This window comes from Solenopsis invicta, chromosome 4, assembly GCF_016802725.1.
Source record: "Solenopsis invicta isolate M01_SB chromosome 4, UNIL_Sinv_3.0, whole genome shotgun sequence".
Classification (NCBI taxonomy): Eukaryota; Metazoa; Arthropoda; class Insecta; order Hymenoptera; family Formicidae; genus Solenopsis; species Solenopsis invicta.
The window spans coordinates 6,305,465-6,314,812 of NC_052667.1; positions in this window are offsets into that span (position 1 = coordinate 6,305,465).

Consider the following 9,348-nt stretch of genomic DNA (forward strand, 5'->3'; position numbering starts at 1 on the left):
CTTGTCTTTTTTAATTAAGTACAAAGTCATAAACATTTAAATAAAATTATTAACCGTTTATTGTACATATTTTTGCATTTAATACATGTATTGGCTTGGAGTTAAAATTATAAACATTTGTTGATCCGTAATATGATTTTGGACCCAATTATTTTTGAGAAGTAATATTGCTTTCCCTTATAATCACGATTTATTAAAAAATGAATAAAAAATTTGAATAACGTGTAGTAGTAATTAAAAACATTTTAGTCAGCACATAATAGTATTGCATCTTTTAAATTTTTAATATGTTTTTATAATCAAAATTTAAATTAGAATTTTATTACAATGTAAAACTACTTGAAGAATGTATTTTTATTAGCTTCCGAATTTCAGATCGAGAAAAAAATTGCTTTAGTTGGTTGTAATTCAAAACATTTTTTAGGGGCCAATTGAATTAATTTTTGCAAAGAAAGAAAAAGAATAATAATTAATTAAATTATTTGTAGTTAATAATGCGTAGAAAGCCATCTTGTATTAAAAAAAAAATTTACTAGCAAAACAAGCGTGCGCTGTCATCTTATGACGGCGTATAGTTTAATTTTCGTTGATTTCATGTTTAGAAATATTTGCAATTCACTGTGCGATGTACTTTCGGGATATATTCCTCACGTCATCACGCGTTACATCGCGGAAATACCGATCGAACTGAACGCAATCTTTCCGCCGACTTTCGCTTTCCCGACTTTCCCTCGATTCACACATCAGTTATACTTTACGTGACATTGGCGCACTTGATTGCCTTACAGTGTAATTTATCTCACTTATTTTTGTGTTTTCTTCACTTTTTCTTACGTAAGATCCTTCTAATGATAAAACTATTTCGAAAAAAAGAATATAATGCGTCTTTTATATTGCAAGATTCGTGAGCTATTTGGAATAAAAATAAATTTATTTGTTAATCTTTTTACGGTACATTTTATAATTATGTTTTTATTCAAATTGCAGATATGTTTCGGATTTCGGATTTAAGATTGATCAAGTAGTGGCGCTCATTAGTGAGATCTTATGGAAATGCTGTTACAATTTGGTTGTTCCGTATTTATAGGTTTAGAAAGGTATTTCAACTTTTTGGAAAATTATTTTCAAGTATTCGTCAACTTGCGGAAGCACGCAAGTTTATTGGAGCGTGTAGATTATCAAACTCCACAGTCATTCTAATCGTCCAGTCGTGCGCAATCGACTAGAATAAATATGAAAAATTATTTGATATATTGCACCAAACTGGTTTGCTTAAGTAAGTAAAATAGAGCGTGTGTAGCGGTAAACTTAATTCAGACCAATCAGAAGTTGGCATTGCGAATAAAAATAATTAGAGTCATTATCAAAAATTTAATTTATTAAGCATTATACAGGGTGATTATTAATGAACGTCCCCATTTTTTACCATAAAAGCACGCATTTGTAATTTCTAATATAATAATATGTTAGAAATACGTATCCGTCAGTAAATCATGCTCCTATGGTAAAAAATGGGGACATTTATTAATAATCAGGCTGTATATCTACTTTAGGGATTAGTCAAATATTTATTTAGTATTTGTTTAAAATAAAAACTCATTTAAAATAAATCTTATTTAAGATAAACTAAATAGCTTTATTGAAAATAGAAAAATAGATTCTAGAAACCTTTTAAATAAGTTTCTGGAATCTATTTTATATTTTTTATTTTAAGTAAGTCTTGATTTAGTTCATCTTAAATAAGTTTTATTTAAAATAAATTATTCTACTGGCCCCTGTTTACTATCAGTATGATAAATAAACTATACTAATAAATACTTTATACTGTTTACCATTATAAAAAATTTAAAAAGTGAAATGTTAATTTTCTTATATTTGAAAGAACTTTTAAATTTTTGCCCGACATAAATATTGGAGTATATCTTAAATTGCTCTTTAATTGCTCTTTTTATATCTACTGTTGTTCAACTTAATAATATTATTAAATGAAAACAGTCACAGATTTTTACTTGTTAAATAACTCTATTATTTTTTTTTTTAAACCCATTTTTATAAAATAATTGTTTCTTAATTGCTGTTCTTGCTTTCATGCGATTAGATATTTAATTTCAGTTAAAGAGCATTTTTTATATTTAACATAATTACTAAACTACACATATATGTTCAAGTATGCTAATGTAAGTTTATCACTATAATTATTGCAAATACCTTTATATACATACATTCCAGTTGATTTGCATAAGTTAATTGAAAGTGTGTAGCCGGCATTTAGGAAATTTTAAAAACGTACATTCTTGATTAAAATTATTACATACGGATTACAATGTTCTTATTTTTGGGACCCTTTTTAAATATCTTGTATTGTGGCGATACCTACATCTTGTATTATAATCTTACGTCGATAATGCAGCTGTGTTCAAAGTATTCATTTATCAGCTGTGGATTGCAGTAACGTAATCTGTAAAAGCTTGCAATGAACTATTTCAAAATTCATGTAATTAATTATAATGATGTTATGAGAATTAATTAAAAGAGTTGGATTTTAATTACGGTATTGTAATAGCGACGACAAGAATAAAAATATACGTATGTGATATTCTTATTTTATTGTAAATAAACAATTAAGTTTATAATGTTAAGAAATAATAAATTTCTGTTAATTTTTTAAAGATCACAGATAATTAGAGATAATGAAAATGGATGGGAAACGGGGAGTACCGAGCGTTTCGAAATTTAAAAATTCGAAAATTAAAAAAAAGAATCGGTATTTCTGAGGAACTATTTAAAGAAAAATCGTTTTATTGCAGAAAACGTTACTTCATTTTTCGTTTTTATTTCCGTCATCTAAATATGTAAAAGTTAATTAATTTGTATTACATTAATATTTCGTTCTTTTGCGTTTTTCGCCACACGCAAAGAAAGAGTACTTTATTTATATCACTCGGCCAAACGAAAGCACAAACAATCAGTCTCTTCGAGTTTAAAGGTTTATCAGTCAAAAGATTTTTTTTTTTTTTTTTATTGTGAAATCCATACTGAAGCTCTCGCGTTTGCTTTTAAGCGATAAAAGGTAAGAACTCGGTTCGTTTAAATGGAAGCGCGAGAGGAAAATTGGCGCGTGCCGGGCCACGAGCCATGCACGCGATTACACAATAGCGTAGCGATCGATCGCACGTCCGATTTTCACTTCACCTTTGACATCTGCTTTGAGTCGCTCGTGAAAATAAAGCGATTGATTAGTAGGACCTAGAGCAATGTACAGCTCAAAGACCGAGATTCGTCTACGCGAATTCCTCCGTTTACGCGTCCGATATGATTACGTAATCTAATTTGATTGTCGCTTTAGTTTACTCTGCGATTCTATTCCGTGTGTAAGAGTTAAATGTCATCGTGACTTGCTAAAAGAAAGCTTTCTAAGAAACAAACGTGGAAGATAAATGTTTGTTACAAAAAACCTGCGTTTCACGCACATAAGTGCATTGTTAATACAATAGCGAGTTCCTAAAATCGAGATAGGCCCACTGTAGAAAATATAATAAACGAAATGATCTATAATGGCGATATCTGTTCATATAATTAAAAAAATTGTGTGCACAATTAAGAGAAAACGGAGGCCAACTAGCACCCACACATGTTATAATACATGAAAATATTAGTTTGTGTCAATGCATGCAAAAATTTTATCTCGTAATAATTGTTGCGAGTTTTTATTTTTGTAAGTTTAATAATTAATTAAAACAAAGTAAAATAAGGTTTGAAACTTCTTTATTGTACAGATTACACATTTGCGCGCCTTGCTGTGCGTTTGCAATACGTGTACGTAATGTTTGTACATGGAAAGAACAATTTTACTGTAGTATCTAAAAATTTAGATAGCTACAGATCAGAAAATAATTTTACGTTGAACTATCAAAATAATTAAATCAGACATTCAAGCATGTTAAAAAATTTTGACATTCTAGTAACTAGCTTAAACGTCAAATATAAATTTTTTAATGGCTTTACATAATTATTTTCAGATCTGTATTTTATCAAAATTGTTTTTTTTTTTTTTTTGTTGAATATACTAAAATGTTTTAGCATTAAAATATTTTTACAAATACGTTAAAGCACGCGAAAAATTTGGCATTTGGATCGTCGAGCTTCTAACAACTCGAAGAAGCAAGAATGCAGAACAAAAAGAAGAGAAAGGAACCATCACCTTGTGATCCATCCTCTTTGGTTGTCTGAAACTGACCGAAACTCTACTGCTCTAAACGCACACGTATGTGCTTTTTCTTTTGTGTCGGAGACACTGTACTATTGGAACGCGCATTGTCATGTCGCTAGTCTGCTCTCAGGGGACACTTGTGTCTTTCTTTGTTAGTATAGTCTTAGTCAAAAGTTTGTTTTAGTTTTTAGAAGTCATAGGAAAAAAAATTAGAATCAAATTAATTATGAGATTTGTTAAACAGGAAAATAAGAAACATTTATAAAAATTATTTTATTTAAATTATCTTGTAGATTCCATTACTTTATCACGATAGAATAAATATTATTTCATTATAAATATAATCATGAAAATTTATATATTGCATGAAATTAAAATATTTAATAAAATCATAAAATACAGTGTAAATTTCAAGATTTTACACTTGAATGCAGTATGACTGTATTGAAGGCAATAGAAATTTTGAAATCAATCTTGAAATTATAAAAATATTTCTTATACATATTATTTATTATAATAATATATTGATGTGCACACATAAAAGAGTTTAAGTAAATAAAAAGATAAATAAGCCTTTGCAATCTTTTTTGAAAATTAACTTAATAATACTGATGCTAATGTTTCGATTTTAATGTTTAATCATGTTATGAGTTAAACAAATAATAACGAATATTTTTAACTATTATTAAGCTATCCTCAGTATAATAAATAAAGTCAAAGAGTACACAAACGTAATTAGAATTATCTTTGAATATATTTCAGAGAGATTATTAGTTTTAAATATGAATTTTGTCTGATTTGGAAAATGATGTATTAAGAGTTATATCCCAGGCTATTTTATATCATTCTATATAACCAAAGTCACCATTAAAAAATATATACTCTCCTACACTTTCTTGTAATGGAATCCTACTTTCTCTTCAAATTTTCATGAGGATTGTACGAAGCATCTAGCAACGCAAAGCGCTCGCGCAATGCGAATAGAAAAAGACACATGGGCCGGTCATTCATTGTCGTTTCTTACTTCAAGATTATTTTAAGTAATGTCTCAAGATGCTAATTTAGCTCAATGACAAATTTACCACATCTCAAGCAAATACTTAAGACGATCTTGAATATAAGAACTGACTATGGATTCCAGCCATGTATTCTCTTGAGAAATGCTTTCTCTCGGTAGAAATTTTGATACATGCGAGTATAATGGACAGTGCGCGTTAGTAGTATTATAGTTTAGTGGTCGGAGGATATTATTGTCTTACACATGCACGCGAATGTGGTTGACGTTGTCATGGAGACGCTAGAGATATTCTCAACAATTTTCTTCAATGCGGCGGTACCGAGAAACCATTTGCAAGCGTTGCATTATGTCAGAATGTTGAACGTTAAATTGCGTGAAAATCATAACCGTAAAGTCACTGGATTAGGCAACAGACAAATAAAAATAACTCAATATAATTATATTTTCAAGTAAAAAATTTTAATCAAATCTATATATGAAAATTAAATCTAAAAAAGTATTAGTTAATATGGAATAATTTTGAAGTTTTATTATTTTAATATTTCTTTTAAACAATCATTTTTTTACCGGTGATCGTGACTGGTGTAGTGATCTTGTGTTGTTGACAATGACCAAGACGTTTTTTAAACAGAAATTTTTGCGTTGAGACTTTTTCACTTTCCGACTTTAATATCTCCGCTCACAGAATGCATAAAGCAATGACGAAGACATTTTCATTTTGTACTTGAGATTCAAGCTATTAATCAAATTTGTTAAGGAGATTAGATGAACAAATTACTCGAAAATTTTTCACATTTTTTTTTGTGACGAACTGAATAAATGTACGAAAGTGAAATATTTTGAAAGATATTTATTATGCAACATATAAAGAGTAGAAAGATTATATATTTTTTATTAATTTTATTATACTGTATAAAAATATAACATAAAACATGACATCAAAATAAAGGAGAGACGGAAATTGTAAGATACTTATGAGGTGAGATACCATAATATTTCGTATAATTCGCGTTGAATTCTAAGAGCAATGGTTAAAATTACTTTGTTACAATTTATTTAGACCATTGTAGAATGGTTATTAGTCAGTAGTGTTCATTGCGCTTTTATAAAATTTTAATTTTGCAGGGATATTTACTGACGTATATTTTTTATGTAATTTTGAGAAGTATGCTAGATATTAATTTTTTAACTTTAATCTAACTTAGAGGCTTTGAATGTGACTTTCAAACAATGTAATTGAATTTAATGTGCACCTTAGTGTATGTATGAATTTCGACATATAAAGTTATAGTGGAGAGCGGTCGTGAGATAGTTGTGAGCCATTTGCATTAAAGCGCAAGACGCTCTTGCAACTTTACAACGTTCTAATGGGTGTTGCATAATGCTTAGCAGTAAAAATTTTTTTTTAAAGTCATTTTTTAAGCCAAAGAAATCGTTACAATTATTTTTTTTGTAATAATTTGCTCAGTTGTTAGTATTCCACAACTCTTCCCTTGCTATTTTACAAATGCATCTGTTTTTTTTTTCTTTTAAATAAATTGTAAATTACGTTCGTTTTATATATCCGATAAATTTTTACCTATAAGGTGATTGGTAGACTTCTATAGCTAACGAATTGATGTTGGTACATAGAAAAAAAATTGTATTAAATCAATTCATTGTTTCGTATATAAGCAAGAATATAAAATCTTGAAAGATTTTATAATTTTAAACAGATATGATTTGCTAAAGTGGAGAAATTTTTTTTATGTAAAATGTCATCTCTACAAACTTTCCTATTCCGAAGACTGAAAGAATTTGCTGCGAAAATATTATCTCAAGAAATATAATCGTCCAAGTTTCAATATAAAATAATATTGATTATTAACAAAGTTATTGAATAAAATATAAATGGGTATCGCATTACTATATATACGTGCTGGAAAATTGACATTAAATGCTGTCTATAAAAAAAAGTTTATGCCGTTTGAATTTATAATGCTATTTTGCACAAGGCATGAGATGAGTCTAACAATTGGACATTTGCATGCGATTATAATGTACGACTTTTGTAAAGAAACAAAAGCAGTTGTTGCCGTAAAGAAACATCGAAAGTTTTCCGAGTTTATTAAAAATATTTTTTACAGCATTTACGATTTTTGCTTTTTACCGAAACTTGTGTATTACAATCATGTACAAATATTCTTTTTTTAAATACATTTTCGCTAACACGAGATAGCACTGTAAATAAACAACTGAAATTGGACCAACTTTTTATTAGAGACAGCTCACCTTTTCAACAATATATGATTCGCCATAGTATTTGCTAACTCTGTTGACATACTGTAACAAGAGTTGAAAGGATGGTGTTACGTTTGACGTACTGTAACACTATCTCTTCAAAGGGACCATGGCTTTTGCACTCTCTGAATATTACGTATTATTTGGAGTTTCCAAATGTATGTGGATCGTGTGACTCATCTATTTTCATCAAAAATGGCAAAGATATAAAAAAAGGCAAGGGGATAAATTGATTATTTATTGACATTACTTTATTTATACCATTTTGCTTTTTTTACTTTTTAATTCTTGAATATAACTTTGTAAATTTATTTCTCAAATACATAATAAAGTTGCAAAGAATACGCTTGTTTCCATTGATGACAGCTTTGACGTCACATTGTTGCAAATTATTTTCATGTATAAGAAGTTTAATAATTGTTATTTATTTCGAAATTTAGTTTCAACACCTACCATCGTAGAATGTTTCGCGACTTATCAAAAATTGATTCACGACTCACACTTTGAGAATCGATGTATAATATATTAAAATATACAGGGTGATTATTAATGAATGTCCCCACTTTTTACCATAGGAGCACGCATTTGTAATTTCTAATATAATATGTTAGAAAAACGTATCCGTCGGTAAATCATGCACTTATGGTAAAAAGTAGGGACATTTATTAATAATTACCCTGTATATGTATAATAGGGTTGCCCTTATTTTCGTACTTGATATGTTTTTGTGGAGAACCATTTTATTTGATTTTTTTCTAAATTAATATGAATAATGCTTTTTGAAATTAACTTTTAACTTAATTTATGTTAATTTAATTTTAACGGAACTTTTAATTAGTTAGTTTTTTGCTCACTTAACTTTTAACATAATTAAATTAATTTCATAAGCTGTAAACTTTAATTTAGTTAAAAAAATAAATAACTTTTCCAACTCTAATTTTTATACAATATAATATGTATTATTACAATAATAAAAAATTATATAAATATCGTATATTTAATATAACTGATGAAACTGGTAAATAAAAATGGGAATGGACGAGACGATAAATTTGAAATAACTGCTCTTTAATTAAAAGCAAATGATTTGTATAGGATATTTCTTAAAATATTAAGAAAATTATGAAAAATTACAAATTATTTTGTATTGCATATGAAAGTAGTAGAAACAAATTTAGTGACAATTTTCTATTCGGATGAAAAGTTATTTTAATAAGAAATAAAACACGTGCTCTAATGAAAATATAATTAATAATAAAGTAATGAAATAAAAAATAATGAAAGAATTTGAATTTTTTTATTGAGGTATTTTAAATATAAAGGATGATTGTGAAGTTTCGTTGCGATGTAGAGATCAGTTTAGTAAAATAAGCAAAATTCTTTATTTATTTATAAAATAGCTAAATAGATAATATGATTAAATAGATAAGCATAATAAAACTTTATTTAAATCATTTTGAATACTTAAAGCACTTACACAAAGAATAGAGGTTTTTCTTAACGTCGTAAAAAATAATTTAAAATCTAATAACGAATACAGTAAATAAACTATAAAAGTATAATCTTATATTGTATAACGTTATATAATTTTGTATATATAATATATGTTAAACATATTATATAACGTTAAAAACAATCTTATATAATCTTACAATAAAAAATATTTCATTCGCGCAACTTTCACATGTATATCGTTTATTCGACGCATTAATATTAAACACATTTCCAAGTTATCTTTATTTTGCATATGTCCGAAATACTTTTTAAAGGCCGCTCGTTGGCGGCCGCGGCACGGCGCGGCGCCGGCGCCGATTCGGAGCGGAACCGCGGCGCGGCGCGC